Source organism: Lissotriton vulgaris, chromosome 10 (assembly GCF_964263255.1).
Source record: "Lissotriton vulgaris chromosome 10, aLisVul1.2, whole genome shotgun sequence".
Taxonomy (NCBI): Eukaryota; Metazoa; Chordata; class Amphibia; order Caudata; family Salamandridae; genus Lissotriton; species Lissotriton vulgaris.
Genome location: NC_141698.1, coordinates 535,900,871 through 535,917,246, shown reverse-complemented (window position 1 = coordinate 535,917,246; position 16,376 = coordinate 535,900,871). Strand labels below are relative to the sequence as shown.

At 47.5% G+C, this 16,376-nt stretch overlaps 29 non-coding genes across 29 annotated transcripts; all 29 read right to left on the bottom strand.

Moving 5' to 3' along the window:
* Positions 1 to 300: 300 nt before the first annotated feature.
* Positions 301 to 373, bottom strand: TRNAV-UAC (transfer RNA valine (anticodon UAC)). Its single transcript has one exon. It is a non-coding gene; the product is annotated as a tRNA-Val (tRNA).
* A 385-nt stretch (positions 374 to 758) lies between these two features.
* On the bottom strand, positions 759 to 830 carry TRNAP-CGG (transfer RNA proline (anticodon CGG)). The gene has a single exon. It is a non-coding gene; the product is annotated as a tRNA-Pro (tRNA).
* Positions 831 to 1,762: 932 nt separating this feature from the next.
* TRNAL-CAA (transfer RNA leucine (anticodon CAA)) lies at positions 1,763 to 1,874 on the bottom strand. The gene is made up of 2 exons: positions 1,837 to 1,874; positions 1,763 to 1,808 (listed from the first exon to the last, which is right to left on the bottom strand). It is a non-coding gene; the product is annotated as a tRNA-Leu (tRNA).
* Positions 1,875 to 2,167: 293 nt separating this feature from the next.
* TRNAV-AAC (transfer RNA valine (anticodon AAC)) lies at positions 2,168 to 2,240 on the bottom strand. Its single transcript has one exon. It is a non-coding gene; the product is annotated as a tRNA-Val (tRNA).
* Positions 2,241 to 2,625: 385 nt separating this feature from the next.
* TRNAP-AGG (transfer RNA proline (anticodon AGG)) lies at positions 2,626 to 2,697 on the bottom strand. The gene has a single exon. It is a non-coding gene; the product is annotated as a tRNA-Pro (tRNA).
* Positions 2,698 to 3,102: 405 nt separating this feature from the next.
* TRNAV-UAC (transfer RNA valine (anticodon UAC)) lies at positions 3,103 to 3,175 on the bottom strand. The gene has a single exon. It is a non-coding gene; the product is annotated as a tRNA-Val (tRNA).
* Positions 3,176 to 3,560: 385 nt separating this feature from the next.
* Positions 3,561 to 3,632, bottom strand: TRNAP-CGG (transfer RNA proline (anticodon CGG)). The gene has a single exon. It is a non-coding gene; the product is annotated as a tRNA-Pro (tRNA).
* A 932-nt stretch (positions 3,633 to 4,564) lies between these two features.
* Positions 4,565 to 4,676, bottom strand: TRNAL-CAA (transfer RNA leucine (anticodon CAA)). Its single transcript has 2 exons — positions 4,639 to 4,676; positions 4,565 to 4,610 (listed from the first exon to the last, which is right to left on the bottom strand). It is a non-coding gene; the product is annotated as a tRNA-Leu (tRNA).
* A 293-nt stretch (positions 4,677 to 4,969) lies between these two features.
* TRNAV-AAC (transfer RNA valine (anticodon AAC)) lies at positions 4,970 to 5,042 on the bottom strand. The gene has a single exon. It is a non-coding gene; the product is annotated as a tRNA-Val (tRNA).
* Positions 5,043 to 5,427: 385 nt separating this feature from the next.
* Positions 5,428 to 5,499, bottom strand: TRNAP-AGG (transfer RNA proline (anticodon AGG)). Its single transcript has one exon. It is a non-coding gene; the product is annotated as a tRNA-Pro (tRNA).
* A 405-nt stretch (positions 5,500 to 5,904) lies between these two features.
* Positions 5,905 to 5,977, bottom strand: TRNAV-UAC (transfer RNA valine (anticodon UAC)). The gene has a single exon. It is a non-coding gene; the product is annotated as a tRNA-Val (tRNA).
* A 385-nt stretch (positions 5,978 to 6,362) lies between these two features.
* TRNAP-CGG (transfer RNA proline (anticodon CGG)) lies at positions 6,363 to 6,434 on the bottom strand. The gene has a single exon. It is a non-coding gene; the product is annotated as a tRNA-Pro (tRNA).
* Positions 6,435 to 7,366: 932 nt separating this feature from the next.
* On the bottom strand, positions 7,367 to 7,478 carry TRNAL-CAA (transfer RNA leucine (anticodon CAA)). The gene is made up of 2 exons: positions 7,441 to 7,478; positions 7,367 to 7,412 (listed from the first exon to the last, which is right to left on the bottom strand). It is a non-coding gene; the product is annotated as a tRNA-Leu (tRNA).
* Positions 7,479 to 7,771: 293 nt separating this feature from the next.
* Positions 7,772 to 7,844, bottom strand: TRNAV-AAC (transfer RNA valine (anticodon AAC)). The gene has a single exon. It is a non-coding gene; the product is annotated as a tRNA-Val (tRNA).
* A 385-nt stretch (positions 7,845 to 8,229) lies between these two features.
* On the bottom strand, positions 8,230 to 8,301 carry TRNAP-AGG (transfer RNA proline (anticodon AGG)). Its single transcript has one exon. It is a non-coding gene; the product is annotated as a tRNA-Pro (tRNA).
* A 405-nt stretch (positions 8,302 to 8,706) lies between these two features.
* TRNAV-UAC (transfer RNA valine (anticodon UAC)) lies at positions 8,707 to 8,779 on the bottom strand. Its single transcript has one exon. It is a non-coding gene; the product is annotated as a tRNA-Val (tRNA).
* Positions 8,780 to 9,164: 385 nt separating this feature from the next.
* On the bottom strand, positions 9,165 to 9,236 carry TRNAP-CGG (transfer RNA proline (anticodon CGG)). Its single transcript has one exon. It is a non-coding gene; the product is annotated as a tRNA-Pro (tRNA).
* Positions 9,237 to 10,168: 932 nt separating this feature from the next.
* On the bottom strand, positions 10,169 to 10,280 carry TRNAL-CAA (transfer RNA leucine (anticodon CAA)). The gene is made up of 2 exons: positions 10,243 to 10,280; positions 10,169 to 10,214 (listed from the first exon to the last, which is right to left on the bottom strand). It is a non-coding gene; the product is annotated as a tRNA-Leu (tRNA).
* Positions 10,281 to 10,573: 293 nt separating this feature from the next.
* Positions 10,574 to 10,646, bottom strand: TRNAV-AAC (transfer RNA valine (anticodon AAC)). The gene has a single exon. It is a non-coding gene; the product is annotated as a tRNA-Val (tRNA).
* A 385-nt stretch (positions 10,647 to 11,031) lies between these two features.
* On the bottom strand, positions 11,032 to 11,103 carry TRNAP-AGG (transfer RNA proline (anticodon AGG)). The gene has a single exon. It is a non-coding gene; the product is annotated as a tRNA-Pro (tRNA).
* A 405-nt stretch (positions 11,104 to 11,508) lies between these two features.
* TRNAV-UAC (transfer RNA valine (anticodon UAC)) lies at positions 11,509 to 11,581 on the bottom strand. Its single transcript has one exon. It is a non-coding gene; the product is annotated as a tRNA-Val (tRNA).
* Positions 11,582 to 11,966: 385 nt separating this feature from the next.
* TRNAP-CGG (transfer RNA proline (anticodon CGG)) lies at positions 11,967 to 12,038 on the bottom strand. The gene has a single exon. It is a non-coding gene; the product is annotated as a tRNA-Pro (tRNA).
* Positions 12,039 to 12,970: 932 nt separating this feature from the next.
* On the bottom strand, positions 12,971 to 13,082 carry TRNAL-CAA (transfer RNA leucine (anticodon CAA)). The gene is made up of 2 exons: positions 13,045 to 13,082; positions 12,971 to 13,016 (listed from the first exon to the last, which is right to left on the bottom strand). It is a non-coding gene; the product is annotated as a tRNA-Leu (tRNA).
* Positions 13,083 to 13,375: 293 nt separating this feature from the next.
* Positions 13,376 to 13,448, bottom strand: TRNAV-AAC (transfer RNA valine (anticodon AAC)). Its single transcript has one exon. It is a non-coding gene; the product is annotated as a tRNA-Val (tRNA).
* A 385-nt stretch (positions 13,449 to 13,833) lies between these two features.
* On the bottom strand, positions 13,834 to 13,905 carry TRNAP-AGG (transfer RNA proline (anticodon AGG)). The gene has a single exon. It is a non-coding gene; the product is annotated as a tRNA-Pro (tRNA).
* Positions 13,906 to 14,310: 405 nt separating this feature from the next.
* Positions 14,311 to 14,383, bottom strand: TRNAV-UAC (transfer RNA valine (anticodon UAC)). The gene has a single exon. It is a non-coding gene; the product is annotated as a tRNA-Val (tRNA).
* A 385-nt stretch (positions 14,384 to 14,768) lies between these two features.
* On the bottom strand, positions 14,769 to 14,840 carry TRNAP-CGG (transfer RNA proline (anticodon CGG)). Its single transcript has one exon. It is a non-coding gene; the product is annotated as a tRNA-Pro (tRNA).
* Positions 14,841 to 15,772: 932 nt separating this feature from the next.
* On the bottom strand, positions 15,773 to 15,884 carry TRNAL-CAA (transfer RNA leucine (anticodon CAA)). Its single transcript has 2 exons — positions 15,847 to 15,884; positions 15,773 to 15,818 (listed from the first exon to the last, which is right to left on the bottom strand). It is a non-coding gene; the product is annotated as a tRNA-Leu (tRNA).
* A 293-nt stretch (positions 15,885 to 16,177) lies between these two features.
* On the bottom strand, positions 16,178 to 16,250 carry TRNAV-AAC (transfer RNA valine (anticodon AAC)). Its single transcript has one exon. It is a non-coding gene; the product is annotated as a tRNA-Val (tRNA).
* Between the last annotated feature and the right edge of the window lie 126 nt (positions 16,251 to 16,376).

Below are 16,376 nucleotides of genomic sequence, written 5' to 3'. Positions count from 1 at the left end.
AACAAGAAATTAAAAAGCCTCTGTCCTTCAGACAGTTTGTTTGCTTTAAGTGTCTGCTCGTGGTGAGGACAAGAGAAGCATTTCTTCTCTCATGCCTTGCTTTCATGAAGTAGGCCCACCCTACAGAGCAAAGTGCGAGCAAGCGAATGGCGCAAGCTATCGTCACTTCTCTTTTCGAGCTGTCACTGAGATCTCTGGAGCACACTACGTCAGGCTGGTGAGGAATAGACAGCCTCTATTATCTCAGCTTTTCTATAAAGTGAGCCAGTAAATGCAAACACTGTGAAAAACAGCAAGCTGCATTTCTGCCCGGTCTCGAACCAGGGACCTTTCGCGTGTAAGGCGAACGTGATAACCACTACACTACAGAAACAGACACTACCTCAGGAATCTTGTTGGCGTGTATTGGGTTGGAACGCACAGACTAAGGGCCAACGTCCTTGAAGCTCAAAGTTGGGCTCTCCTTACCCGGTCTCTCTTTCTTTGGAAGACAGGAATGAGGACCACTTTTTTCCCCAAGAGGCGATTTTGAAACCATATCCTGAAATGACACTAGAAAAACTCTTTGCATGTAATGTTCCTACACTGCTGGTCCAGCCCAGAAAAGCAGTTGCAAGGAAGTCCTGCACTCCTTTATCATGTCAAAAGTGGAAAATAGCGTGCAGGGTAAGGAACCTTCTCGACATACACAGCGTCTTATAGCATTGAAAAGAAGAAAGGCTCCTATATGACAAGCAGCCTGAAAACTTCCACAGGATGGGCTCGTCCGGGATTTGAACCCGGGACCTCTCGCACCCGAAGCGAGAATCATACCCCTAGACCAACGAGCCTGAGTGGCCAGGAGACATTTTGAACAATTACTGAAGCGTCTTTCAGAAAACAGCAGGGCTATTTGGCTCGTCTCCCTATAAGTGAGCCACACAAAGTCATGTTTTCTCTCAAGTTGTTGTTTTTTCACTCCAGCAAGGAAGGGGGCAGCCAATCTCCTATCGGCCAGTGAGCAGTAAAAAGGCACAGATGAGAACAGCAAGCACTTTCTGGCACTTGTACTCCTCTGCAAGTCCTGGACCCTTGCTCCATAGACTTCCACACCAGAAGCAATGAAGGGCCCACCATTTCTTGCGCCTGAGAAAGAGGTGTTTGATATTTGGATTCAAACGCGCCCGCTCAGCGCTCGATCAGGCTCGATCAGGCGAGATTTATATGAGTGGCTCACAGGCCTGAAACATTCACCTGGGAGACCCAGAGTGGCTGACTTCCCAGTATGGCCATTGTTGGGCGAGTCTCCTCCTTTCCTCCTGCCTCAATCTAGAATTGGCTGCAAATCACAAGAGGGAGTGCAATGTCCGTGTGTAGTGCCTACTACCAGCTACCTCTCTGTCTTCCTTATGTAAATTAGAATTTTCAAGGGGGGACCATTGGCAATCTGCTCCTCCCACATAACCAGGAAGCCCTGTTGAACATGTCTGCCTGTGTTGTTGCAGGGACAGTGCCTTCTCTGCCAAAAAGGTGGCAGGAGAGCCTCACAACAAATGATGGGATCAACTGCTTATTTCGAAACCCAGCAAGGCAGTTACTGTGATGGATTGCAAATGTAATGGAAGGTGTGCCTGCGGTGTCACTTTCAGAAATACATGGAATTGTGATTGAGGGCCCAGCCTGGTGGATTTCTCTTTATTTACTACAGGTTCCCGCAAATATTGTGGTGTGTGTGGGGAATGCACTGCAAAAATTAGGAAGACTTAAGGGTGTAAAAGGGACCTGTCAGAAGTGGGATTTGAACCCACGCCTCCATGAGGAGACCAGAAGGCTCAGCATCACTGAAGATCAAGCTCTCTTGAGTCTGGCGCCTTAGACCACTCGGCCATCCTGACGGCTCAGGGTGTGCTTAGTTCTGACTTTTCTGTCTGCACCTGCCAACGTTTCCACTTACAACGTTCACAGAAATGTCACAGGTGTAAAGGCCCCAACAATACAACATAGCTCACACAAAATAAAAATAGGCCCAAGAACAACCCCCAGATGATCGATGGAGATAACTTTGTTTCGTCTGCAAAGGTAAAAAAAAATTCTCGCGGCTCACCGTGTTCAAAGACCACCTCTTCTTAAACTTGCATTGAGATAATAAGGTTTTAGAGTGTGCACAAAAAAAGCATCCAATGCACAGTGTTTCTGCCCCGTCTCGAACCGGGGACCTTTCGCGTGTTAGGCGAACGTGATGACCACTACACTACAGAAACTACCTTGGTGCTTTCTACTGTTAGAGGAAAGTTTCTCTCAAGTCTTCACCCTACTTCTATTCTGCTGTATCAGCAGCGGCTCAGAATGTGCAGAACAAGTGTGAAAACCTCAGAGATATCATCCAACATGCTTGCAATTAGACGTATTCAAAACTCACTTGTGCAGGCATCGACAGGCAAATATCTGATGCCTAAATGCCAGCGAGTACAGCTTGGGAAAGCATCACCTGGGACACACTGAGACTAAGCAGGTAGGCAGATAAAGCATGGTGATCCATTTTTCTTCTGAGGTTAGAAATATGTTGTGCAACAATGCACCCAGTATAACGAGAAATAGTCAGGCATAGTGCTTTTTTAGTAGGGTTTGTATGTTTACCTCTAAAAAGGGCTCGTCAGGGATTTGAACCCGGGACCTCTCGCACCCTAAGCGAGAATCATACCCCTAGACCAACGAGCCACGCAAGAGTCACCTCTGACACGGCTCCAGGGGTTAGTGGCAGCTAGCCAGTACATGCTGCTCTGTTCTGCAATATGATTGCTGTCTTTTCCATGACCGTCATCAAACAAGAAATTAAAAAGCCTCTGTCCTTCAGACAGTTTGTTTGCTTTAAGTGTCTGCTCGTGGTGAGGACAAGAGAAGCATTTCTTCTCTCATGCCTTGCTTTCATGAAGTAGGCCCACCCTACAGAGCAAAGTGCGAGCAAGCGAATGGCGCAAGCTATCGTCACTTCTCTTTTCGAGCTGTCACTGAGATCTCTGGAGCACACTACGTCAGGCTGGTGAGGAATAGACAGCCTCTATTATCTCAGCTTTTCTATAAAGTGAGCCAGTAAATGCAAACACTGTGAAAAACAGCAAGCTGCATTTCTGCCCGGTCTCGAACCAGGGACCTTTCGCGTGTAAGGCGAACGTGATAACCACTACACTACAGAAACAGACACTACCTCAGGAATCTTGTTGGCGTGTATTGGGTTGGAACGCACAGACTAAGGGCCAACGTCCTTGAAGCTCAAAGTTGGGCTCTCCTTACCCGGTCTCTCTTTCTTTGGAAGACAGGAATGAGGACCACTTTTTTCCCCAAGAGGCGATTTTGAAACCATATCCTGAAATGACACTAGAAAAACTCTTTGCATGTAATGTTCCTACACTGCTGGTCCAGCCCAGAAAAGCAGTTGCAAGGAAGTCCTGCACTCCTTTATCATGTCAAAAGTGGAAAATAGCGTGCAGGGTAAGGAACCTTCTCGACATACACAGCGTCTTATAGCATTGAAAAGAAGAAAGGCTCCTATATGACAAGCAGCCTGAAAACTTCCACAGGATGGGCTCGTCCGGGATTTGAACCCGGGACCTCTCGCACCCGAAGCGAGAATCATACCCCTAGACCAACGAGCCTGAGTGGCCAGGAGACATTTTGAACAATTACTGAAGCGTCTTTCAGAAAACAGCAGGGCTATTTGGCTCGTCTCCCTATAAGTGAGCCACACAAAGTCATGTTTTCTCTCAAGTTGTTGTTTTTTCACTCCAGCAAGGAAGGGGGCAGCCAATCTCCTATCGGCCAGTGAGCAGTAAAAAGGCACAGATGAGAACAGCAAGCACTTTCTGGCACTTGTACTCCTCTGCAAGTCCTGGACCCTTGCTCCATAGACTTCCACACCAGAAGCAATGAAGGGCCCACCATTTCTTGCGCCTGAGAAAGAGGTGTTTGATATTTGGATTCAAACGCGCCCGCTCAGCGCTCGATCAGGCTCGATCAGGCGAGATTTATATGAGTGGCTCACAGGCCTGAAACATTCACCTGGGAGACCCAGAGTGGCTGACTTCCCAGTATGGCCATTGTTGGGCGAGTCTCCTCCTTTCCTCCTGCCTCAATCTAGAATTGGCTGCAAATCACAAGAGGGAGTGCAATGTCCGTGTGTAGTGCCTACTACCAGCTACCTCTCTGTCTTCCTTATGTAAATTAGAATTTTCAAGGGGGGACCATTGGCAATCTGCTCCTCCCACATAACCAGGAAGCCCTGTTGAACATGTCTGCCTGTGTTGTTGCAGGGACAGTGCCTTCTCTGCCAAAAAGGTGGCAGGAGAGCCTCACAACAAATGATGGGATCAACTGCTTATTTCGAAACCCAGCAAGGCAGTTACTGTGATGGATTGCAAATGTAATGGAAGGTGTGCCTGCGGTGTCACTTTCAGAAATACATGGAATTGTGATTGAGGGCCCAGCCTGGTGGATTTCTCTTTATTTACTACAGGTTCCCGCAAATATTGTGGTGTGTGTGGGGAATGCACTGCAAAAATTAGGAAGACTTAAGGGTGTAAAAGGGACCTGTCAGAAGTGGGATTTGAACCCACGCCTCCATGAGGAGACCAGAAGGCTCAGCATCACTGAAGATCAAGCTCTCTTGAGTCTGGCGCCTTAGACCACTCGGCCATCCTGACGGCTCAGGGTGTGCTTAGTTCTGACTTTTCTGTCTGCACCTGCCAACGTTTCCACTTACAACGTTCACAGAAATGTCACAGGTGTAAAGGCCCCAACAATACAACATAGCTCACACAAAATAAAAATAGGCCCAAGAACAACCCCCAGATGATCGATGGAGATAACTTTGTTTCGTCTGCAAAGGTAAAAAAAAATTCTCGCGGCTCACCGTGTTCAAAGACCACCTCTTCTTAAACTTGCATTGAGATAATAAGGTTTTAGAGTGTGCACAAAAAAAGCATCCAATGCACAGTGTTTCTGCCCCGTCTCGAACCGGGGACCTTTCGCGTGTTAGGCGAACGTGATGACCACTACACTACAGAAACTACCTTGGTGCTTTCTACTGTTAGAGGAAAGTTTCTCTCAAGTCTTCACCCTACTTCTATTCTGCTGTATCAGCAGCGGCTCAGAATGTGCAGAACAAGTGTGAAAACCTCAGAGATATCATCCAACATGCTTGCAATTAGACGTATTCAAAACTCACTTGTGCAGGCATCGACAGGCAAATATCTGATGCCTAAATGCCAGCGAGTACAGCTTGGGAAAGCATCACCTGGGACACACTGAGACTAAGCAGGTAGGCAGATAAAGCATGGTGATCCATTTTTCTTCTGAGGTTAGAAATATGTTGTGCAACAATGCACCCAGTATAACGAGAAATAGTCAGGCATAGTGCTTTTTTAGTAGGGTTTGTATGTTTACCTCTAAAAAGGGCTCGTCCGGGATTTGAACCCGGGACCTCTCGCACCCTAAGCGAGAATCCTACCCCTAGACCAACGAGCCACGCAAGAGTCACCTCTGACACGGCTCCAGGGGTTAGTGGCAGCTAGCCAGTACATGCTGCTCTGTTCTGCAATATGATTGCTGTCTTTTCCATGACCGTCATCAAACAAGAAATTAAAAAGCCTCTGTCCTTCAGACAGTTTGTTTGCTTTAAGTGTCTGCTCGTGGTGAGGACAAGAGAAGCATTTCTTCTCTCATGCCTTGCTTTCATGAAGTAGGCCCACCCTACAGAGCAAAGTGCGAGCAAGCGAATGGCGCAAGCTATCGTCACTTCTCTTTTCGAGCTGTCACTGAGATCTCTGGAGCACACTACGTCAGGCTGGTGAGGAATAGACAGCCTCTATTATCTCAGCTTTTCTATAAAGTGAGCCAGTAAATGCAAACACTGTGAAAAACAGCAAGCTGCATTTCTGCCCGGTCTCGAACCAGGGACCTTTCGCGTGTAAGGCGAACGTGATAACCACTACACTACAGAAACAGACACTACCTCAGGAATCTTGTTGGCGTGTATTGGGTTGGAACGCACAGACTAAGGGCCAACGTCCTTGAAGCTCAAAGTTGGGCTCTCCTTACCCGGTCTCTCTTTCTTTGGAAGACAGGAATGAGGACCACTTTTTTCCCCAAGAGGCGATTTTGAAACCATATCCTGAAATGACACTAGAAAAACTCTTTGCATGTAATGTTCCTACACTGCTGGTCCAGCCCAGAAAAGCAGTTGCAAGGAAGTCCTGCACTCCTTTATCATGTCAAAAGTGGAAAATAGCGTGCAGGGTAAGGAACCTTCTCGACATACACAGCGTCTTATAGCATTGAAAAGAAGAAAGGCTCCTATATGACAAGCAGCCTGAAAACTTCCACAGGATGGGCTCGTCCGGGATTTGAACCCGGGACCTCTCGCACCCGAAGCGAGAATCATACCCCTAGACCAACGAGCCTGAGTGGCCAGGAGACATTTTGAACAATTACTGAAGCGTCTTTCAGAAAACAGCAGGGCTATTTGGCTCGTCTCCCTATAAGTGAGCCACACAAAGTCATGTTTTCTCTCAAGTTGTTGTTTTTTCACTCCAGCAAGGAAGGGGGCAGCCAATCTCCTATCGGCCAGTGAGCAGTAAAAAGGCACAGATGAGAACAGCAAGCACTTTCTGGCACTTGTACTCCTCTGCAAGTCCTGGACCCTTGCTCCATAGACTTCCACACCAGAAGCAATGAAGGGCCCACCATTTCTTGCGCCTGAGAAAGAGGTGTTTGATATTTGGATTCAAACGCGCCCGCTCAGCGCTCGATCAGGCTCGATCAGGCGAGATTTATATGAGTGGCTCACAGGCCTGAAACATTCACCTGGGAGACCCAGAGTGGCTGACTTCCCAGTATGGCCATTGTTGGGCGAGTCTCCTCCTTTCCTCCTGCCTCAATCTAGAATTGGCTGCAAATCACAAGAGGGAGTGCAATGTCCGTGTGTAGTGCCTACTACCAGCTACCTCTCTGTCTTCCTTATGTAAATTAGAATTTTCAAGGGGGGACCATTGGCAATCTGCTCCTCCCACATAACCAGGAAGCCCTGTTGAACATGTCTGCCTGTGTTGTTGCAGGGACAGTGCCTTCTCTGCCAAAAAGGTGGCAGGAGAGCCTCACAACAAATGATGGGATCAACTGCTTATTTCGAAACCCAGCAAGGCAGTTACTGTGATGGATTGCAAATGTAATGGAAGGTGTGCCTGCGGTGTCACTTTCAGAAATACATGGAATTGTGATTGAGGGCCCAGCCTGGTGGATTTCTCTTTATTTACTACAGGTTCCCGCAAATATTGTGGTGTGTGTGGGGAATGCACTGCAAAAATTAGGAAGACTTAAGGGTGTAAAAGGGACCTGTCAGAAGTGGGATTTGAACCCACGCCTCCATGAGGAGACCAGAAGGCTCAGCATCACTGAAGATCAAGCTCTCTTGAGTCTGGCGCCTTAGACCACTCGGCCATCCTGACGGCTCAGGGTGTGCTTAGTTCTGACTTTTCTGTCTGCACCTGCCAACGTTTCCACTTACAACGTTCACAGAAATGTCACAGGTGTAAAGGCCCCAACAATACAACATAGCTCACACAAAATAAAAATAGGCCCAAGAACAACCCCCAGATGATCGATGGAGATAACTTTGTTTCGTCTGCAAAGGTAAAAAAAAATTCTCGCGGCTCACCGTGTTCAAAGACCACCTCTTCTTAAACTTGCATTGAGATAATAAGGTTTTAGAGTGTGCACAAAAAAAGCATCCAATGCACAGTGTTTCTGCCCCGTCTCGAACCGGGGACCTTTCGCGTGTTAGGCGAACGTGATGATCACTACACTACAGAAACTACCTTGGTGCTTTCTACTGTTAGAGGAAAGTTTCTCTCAAGTCTTCACCCTACTTCTATTCTGCTGTATCAGCAGCGGCTCAGAATGTGCAGAACAAGTGTGAAAACCTCAGAGATATCATCCAACATGCTTGCAATTAGACGTATTCAAAACTCACTTGTGCAGGCATCGACAGGCAAATATCTGATGCCTAAATGCCAGCGAGTACAGCTTGGGAAAGCATCACCTGGGACACACTGAGACTAAGCAGGTAGGCAGATAAAGCATGGTGATCCATTTTTCTTCTGAGGTTAGAAATATGTTGTGCAACAATGCACCCAGTATAACGAGAAATAGTCAGGCATAGTGCTTTTTTAGTAGGGTTTGTATGTTTACCTCTAAAAAGGGCTCGTCCGGGATTTGAACCCGGGACCTCTCGCACCCTAAGCGAGAATCCTACCCCTAGACCAACGAGCCACGCAAGAGTCACCTCTGACACGGCTCCAGGGGTTAGTGGCAGCTAGCCAGTACATGCTGCTCTGTTCTGCAATATGATTGCTGTCTTTTCCATGACCGTCATCAAACAAGAAATTAAAAAGCCTCTGTCCTTCAGACAGTTTGTTTGCTTTAAGTGTCTGCTCGTGGTGAGGACAAGAGAAGCATTTCTTCTCTCATGCCTTGCTTTCATGAAGTAGGCCCACCCTACAGAGCAAAGTGCGAGCAAGCGAATGGCGCAAGCTATCGTCACTTCTCTTTTCGAGCTGTCACTGAGATCTCTGGAGCACACTACGTCAGGCTGGTGAGGAATAGACAGCCTCTATTATCTCAGCTTTTCTATAAAGTGAGCCAGTAAATGCAAACACTGTGAAAAACAGCAAGCTGCATTTCTGCCCGGTCTCGAACCAGGGACCTTTCGCGTGTAAGGCGAACGTGATAACCACTACACTACAGAAACAGACACTACCTCAGGAATCTTGTTGGCGTGTATTGGGTTGGAACGCACAGACTAAGGGCCAACGTCCTTGAAGCTCAAAGTTGGGCTCTCCTTACCCGGTCTCTCTTTCTTTGGAAGACAGGAATGAGGACCACTTTTTTCCCCAAGAGGCGATTTTGAAACCATATCCTGAAATGACACTAGAAAAACTCTTTGCATGTAATGTTCCTACACTGCTGGTCCAGCCCAGAAAAGCAGTTGCAAGGAAGTCCTGCACTCCTTTATCATGTCAAAAGTGGAAAATAGCGTGCAGGGTAAGGAACCTTCTCGACATACACAGCGTCTTATAGCATTGAAAAGAAGAAAGGCTCCTATATGACAAGCAGCCTGAAAACTTCCACAGGATGGGCTCGTCCGGGATTTGAACCCGGGACCTCTCGCACCCGAAGCGAGAATCATACCCCTAGACCAACGAGCCTGAGTGGCCAGGAGACATTTTGAACAATTACTGAAGCGTCTTTCAGAAAACAGCAGGGCTATTTGGCTCGTCTCCCTATAAGTGAGCCACACAAAGTCATGTTTTCTCTCAAGTTGTTGTTTTTTCACTCCAGCAAGGAAGGGGGCAGCCAATCTCCTATCGGCCAGTGAGCAGTAAAAAGGCACAGATGAGAACAGCAAGCACTTTCTGGCACTTGTACTCCTCTGCAAGTCCTGGACCCTTGCTCCATAGACTTCCACACCAGAAGCAATGAAGGGCCCACCATTTCTTGCGCCTGAGAAAGAGGTGTTTGATATTTGGATTCAAACGCGCCCGCTCAGCGCTCGATCAGGCTCGATCAGGCGAGATTTATATGAGTGGCTCACAGGCCTGAAACATTCACCTGGGAGACCCAGAGTGGCTGACTTCCCAGTATGGCCATTGTTGGGCGAGTCTCCTCCTTTCCTCCTGCCTCAATCTAGAATTGGCTGCAAATCACAAGAGGGAGTGCAATGTCCGTGTGTAGTGCCTACTACCAGCTACCTCTCTGTCTTCCTTATGTAAATTAGAATTTTCAAGGGGGGACCATTGGCAATCTGCTCCTCCCACATAACCAGGAAGCCCTGTTGAACATGTCTGCCTGTGTTGTTGCAGGGACAGTGCCTTCTCTGCCAAAAAGGTGGCAGGAGAGCCTCACAACAAATGATGGGATCAACTGCTTATTTCGAAACCCAGCAAGGCAGTTACTGTGATGGATTGCAAATGTAATGGAAGGTGTGCCTGCGGTGTCACTTTCAGAAATACATGGAATTGTGATTGAGGGCCCAGCCTGGTGGATTTCTCTTTATTTACTACAGGTTCCCGCAAATATTGTGGTGTGTGTGGGGAATGCACTGCAAAAATTAGGAAGACTTAAGGGTGTAAAAGGGACCTGTCAGAAGTGGGATTTGAACCCACGCCTCCATGAGAAGACCAGAAGGCTCAGCATCACTGAAGATCAAGCTCTCTTGAGTCTGGCGCCTTAGACCACTCGGCCATCCTGACGGCTCAGGGTGTGCTTAGTTCTGACTTTTCTGTCTGCACCTGCCAACGTTTCCACTTACAACGTTCACAGAAATGTCACAGGTGTAAAGGCCCCAACAATACAACATAGCTCACACAAAATAAAAATAGGCCCAAGAACAACCCCCAGATGATCGATGGAGATAACTTTGTTTCGTCTGCAAAGGTAAAAAAAAATTCTCGCGGCTCACCGTGTTCAAAGACCACCTCTTCTTAAACTTGCATTGAGATAATAAGGTTTTAGAGTGTGCACAAAAAAAGCATCCAATGCACAGTGTTTCTGCCCCGTCTCGAACCGGGGACCTTTCGCGTGTTAGGCGAACGTGATGACCACTACACTACAGAAACTACCTTGGTGCTTTCTACTGTTAGAGGAAAGTTTCTCTCAAGTCTTCACCCTACTTCTATTCTGCTGTATCAGCAGCGGCTCAGAATGTGCAGAACAAGTGTGAAAACCTCAGAGATATCATCCAACATGCTTGCAATTAGACGTATTCAAAACTCACTTGTGCAGGCATCGACAGGCAAATATCTGATGCCTAAATGCCAGCGAGTACAGCTTGGGAAAGCATCACCTGGGACACACTGAGACTAAGCAGGTAGGCAGATAAAGCATGGTGATCCATTTTTCTTCTGAGGTTAGAAATATGTTGTGCAACAATGCACCCAGTATAACGAGAAATAGTCAGGCATAGTGCTTTTTTAGTAGGGTTTGTATGTTTACCTCTAAAAAGGGCTCGTCAGGGATTTGAACCCGGGACCTCTCACACCCTAAGCGAGAATCATACCCCTAGACCAACGAGCCACGCAAGAGTCACCTCTGACACGGCTCCAGGGGTTAGTGGCAGCTAGCCAGTACATGCTGCTCTGTTCTGCAATATGATTGCTGTCTTTTCCATGACCGTCATCAAACAAGAAATTAAAAAGCCTCTGTCCTTCAGACAGTTTGTTTGCTTTAAGTGTCTGCTCGTGGTGAGGACAAGAGAAGCATTTCTTCTCTCATGCCTTGCTTTCATGAAGTAGGCCCACCCTACAGAGCAAAGTGCGAGCAAGCGAATGGCGCAAGCTATCGTCACTTCTCTTTTCGAGCTGTCACTGAGATCTCTGGAGCACACTACGTCAGGCTGGTGAGGAATAGACAGCCTCTATTATCTCAGCTTTTCTATAAAGTGAGCCAGTAAATGCAAACACTGTGAAAAACAGCAAGCTGCATTTCTGCCCGGTCTCGAACCAGGGACCTTTCGCGTGTAAGGCGAACGTGATAACCACTACACTACAGAAACAGACACTACCTCAGGAATCTTGTTGGCGTGTATTGGGTTGGAACGCACAGACTAAGGGCCAACGTCCTTGAAGCTCAAAGTTGGGCTCTCCTTACCCGGTCTCTCTTTCTTTGGAAGACAGGAATGAGGACCACTTTTTTCCCCAAGAGGCGATTTTGAAACCATATCCTGAAATGACACTAGAAAAACTCTTTGCATGTAATGTTCCTACACTGCTGGTCCAGCCCAGAAAAGCAGTTGCAAGGAAGTCCTGCACTCCTTTATCATGTCAAAAGTGGAAAATAGCGTGCAGGGTAAGGAACCTTCTCGACATACACAGCGTCTTATAGCATTGAAAAGAAGAAAGGCTCCTATATGACAAGCAGCCTGAAAACTTCCACAGGATGGGCTCGTCCGGGATTTGAACCCGGGACCTCTCGCACCCGAAGCGAGAATCATACCCCTAGACCAACGAGCCTGAGTGGCCAGGAGACATTTTGAACAATTACTGAAGCGTCTTTCAGAAAACAGCAGGGCTATTTGGCTCGTCTCCCTATAAGTGAGCCACACAAAGTCATGTTTTCTCTCAAGTTGTTGTTTTTTCACTCCAGCAAGGAAGGGGGCAGCCAATCTCCTATCGGCCAGTGAGCAGTAAAAAGGCACAGATGAGAACAGCAAGCACTTTCTGGCACTTGTACTCCTCTGCAAGTCCTGGACCCTTGCTCCATAGACTTCCACACCAGAAGCAATGAAGGGCCCACCATTTCTTGCGCCTGAGAAAGAGGTGTTTGATATTTGGATTCAAACGCGCCCGCTCAGCGCTCGATCAGGCTCGATCAGGCGAGATTTATATGAGTGGCTCACAGGCCTGAAACATTCACCTGGGAGACCCAGAGTGGCTGACTTCCCAGTATGGCCATTGTTGGGCGAGTCTCCTCCTTTCCTCCTGCCTCAATCTAGAATTGGCTGCAAATCACAAGAGGGAGTGCAATGTCCGTGTGTAGTGCCTACTACCAGCTACCTCTCTGTCTTCCTTATGTAAATTAGAATTTTCAAGGGGGGACCATTGGCAATCTGCTCCTCCCACATAACCAGGAAGCCCTGTTGAACATGTCTGCCTGTGTTGTTGCAGGGACAGTGCCTTCTCTGCCAAAAAGGTGGCAGGAGAGCCTCACAACAAATGATGGGATCAACTGCTTATTTCGAAACCCAGCAAGGCAGTTACTGTGATGGATTGCAAATGTAATGGAAGGTGTGCCTGCGGTGTCACTTTCAGAAATACATGGAATTGTGATTGAGGGCCCAGCCTGGTGGATTTCTCTTTATTTACTACAGGTTCCCGCAAATATTGTGGTGTGTGTAGGGAATGCACTGCAAAAATTAGGAAGACTTAAGGGTGTAAAAGGGACCTGTCAGAAGTGGGATTTGAACCCACGCCTCCATGAGGAGACCAGAAGGCTCAGCATCACTGAAGATCAAGCTCTCTTGAGTCTGGCGCCTTAGACCACTCGGCCATCCTGACGGCTCAGGGTGTGCTTAGTTCTGACTTTTCTGTCTGCACCTGCCAACGTTTCCACTTACAACGTTCACAGAAATGTCACAGGTGTAAAGGCCCCAACAATACAACATAGCTCACACAAAATAAAAATAGGCCCAAGAACAACCCCCAGATGATCGATGGAGATAACTTTGTTTCGTCTGCAAAGGTAAAAAAAAATTCTCGCGGCTCACCGTGTTCAAAGACCACCTCTTCTTAAACTTGCATTGAGATAATAAGGTTTTAGAGTGTGCACAAAAAAAGCATCCAATGCACAGTGTTTCTGCCCCGTCTCGAACCGGGGACCTTTCGCGTGTTAGGCGAACGTGATGACCACTACACTACAGAAACTACCTTGGTGCTTTCTACTGTTAGAGGAAAGTTTCTCTCAAGTCTTCACCCTACTTCTATTCTGCTGTATCAGCAGCGGCTCAGAATGTGCAGAACAAGTGTGAAAACCTCAGAGATATCATCCAACATGCTTGCAATTAGACGTATTCAAAACTCACTTGTGCAGGCATCGACAGGCAAATATCTGATGCCTAAATGCCAGCGAGTACAGCTTGGGAAAGCATCACCTGGGACACACTGAGACTAAGCAGGTAGGCAGATAAAGCATGGTGATCCATTTTTCTTCTGAGGTTAGAAATATGTTGTGCAACAATGCACCCAGTATAACGAGAAATAGTCAGGCATAGTGCTTTTTTAGTAGGGTTTGTATGTTTACCTCTAAAAAGGGCTCGTCAGGGATTTGAACCCGGGACCTCTCGCACCCTAAGCGAGAATCATACCCCTAGACCAACGAGCCACGCAAGAGTCACCTCTGACACGGCTCCAGGGGTTAGTGGCAGCTAGCCAGTACATGCTGCTCTGTTCTGCAATATGATTGCTGTCTTTTCCATGACCGTCATCAAACAAGAAATTAAAAAGCCTCTGTCCTTCAGACAGTTTGTTTGCTTTAAGTGTCTGCTCGTGGTGAGGACAAGAGAAGCATTTCTTCTCTCATGCCTTGCTTTCATGAAGTAGGCCCACCCTACAGAGCAAAGTGCGAGCAAGCGAATGGCGCAAGCTATCGTCACTTCTCTTTTCGAGCTGTCACTGAGATCTCTGGAGCACACTACGTCAGGCTGGTGAGGAATAGACAGCCTCTATTATCTCAGCTTTTCTATAAAGTGAGCCAGTAAATGCAAACACTGTGAAAAACAGCAAGCTGCATTTCTGCCCGGTCTCGAACCAGGGACCTTTCGCGTGTAAGGCGAACGTGATAACCACTACACTACAGAAACAGACACTACCTCAGGAATCTTGTTGGCGTGTATTGGGTTGGAACGCACAGACTAAGGGCCAACGTCCTTGAAGCTCAAAGTTGGGCTCTCCTTACCCGGTCTCTCTTTCTTTGGAAGACAGGAATGAGGACCACTTTTTTCCCCAAGAGGCGATTTTGAAACCATATCCTGAAATGACACTAGAAAAACTCTTTGCATGTAATGTTCCTACACTGCTGGTCCAGCCCAGAAAAGCAGTTGCAAGGAAGTCCTGCACTCCTTTATCATGTCAAAAGTGGAAAATAGCGTGCAGGGTAAGGAACCTTCTCGACATACACAGCGTCTTATAGCATTGAAAAGAAGAAAGGCTCCTATATGACAAGCAGCCTGAAAACTTCCACAGGATGGGCTCGTCCGGGATTTGAACCCGGGACCTCTCGCACCCGAAGCGAGAATCATACCCCTAGACCAACGAGCCTGAGTGGCCAGGAGACATTTTGAACAATTACTGAAGCGTCTTTCAGAAAACAGCAGGGCTATTTGGCTCGTCTCCCTATAAGTGAGCCACACAAAGTCATGTTTTCTCTCAAGTTGTTGTTTTTTCACTCCAGCAAGGAAGGGGGCAGCCAATCTCCTATCGGCCAGTGAGCAGTAAAAAGGCACAGATGAGAACAGCAAGCACTTTCTGGCACTTGTACTCCTCTGCAAGTCCTGGACCCTTGCTCCATAGACTTCCACACCAGAAGCAATGAAGGGCCCACCATTTCTTGCGCCTGAGAAAGAGGTGTTTGATATTTGGATTCAAACGCGCCCGCTCAGCGCTCGATCAGGCTCGATCAGGCGAGATTTATATGAGTGGCTCACAGGCCTGAAACATTCACCTGGGAGACCCAGAGTGGCTGACTTCCCAGTATGGCCATTGTTGGGCGAGTCTCCTCCTTTCCTCCTGCCTCAATCTAGAATTGGCTGCAAATCACAAGAGGGAGTGCAATGTCCGTGTGTAGTGCCTACTACCAGCTACCTCTCTGTCTTCCTTATGTAAATTAGAATTTTCAAGGGGGGACCATTGGCAATCTGCTCCTCCCACATAACCAGGAAGCCCTGTTGAACATGTCTGCCTGTGTTGTTGCAGGGACAGTGCCTTCTCTGCCCAAAAGGTGGCAGGAGAGCCTCACAACAAATGATGGGATCAACTGCTTATTTCGAAACCCAGCAAGGCAGTTACTGTGATGGATTGCAAATGTAATGGAAGGTGTGCCTGCGGTGTCACTTTCAGAAATACATGGAATTGTGATTGAGGGCCCAGCCTGGTGGATTTCTCTTTATTTACTACAGGTTCCCGCAAATATTGTGGTGTGTGTGGGGAATGCACTGCAAAAATTAGGAAGACTTAAGGGTGTAAAAGGGACCTGTCAGAAGTGGGATTTGAACCCACGCCTCCATGAGGAGACCAGAAGGCTCAGCATCACTGAAGATCAAGCTCTCTTGAGTCTGGCGCCTTAGACCACTCGGCCATCCTGACGGCTCAGGGTGTGCTTAGTTCTGACTTTTCTGTCTGCACCTGCCAACGTTTCCACTTACAACGTTCACAGAAATGTCACAGGTGTAAAGGCCCCAACAATACAACATAGCTCACACAAAATAAAAATAGGCCCAAGAACAACCCCCAGATGATCGATGGAGATAACTTTGTTTCGTCTGCAAAGGTAAAAAAAAATTCTCGCGGCTCACCGTGTTCAAAGACCACCTCTTCTTAAACTTGCATTGAGATAATAAGGTTTTAGAGTGTGCACAAAAAAAGCATCCAATGCACAGTGTTTCTGCCCCGTCTCGAACCGGGGACCTTTCGCGTGTTAGGCGAACGTGATGACCACTACACTACAGAAACTACCTTGGTGCTTTCTACTGTTAGAGGAAAGTTTCTCTCAAGTCTTCACCCTACTTCTATTCTGCTGTATCAGCAGCGGCTCAGAATGTGCAGAACAAGTGTGAAAACCTCAGAGATATCATCCAA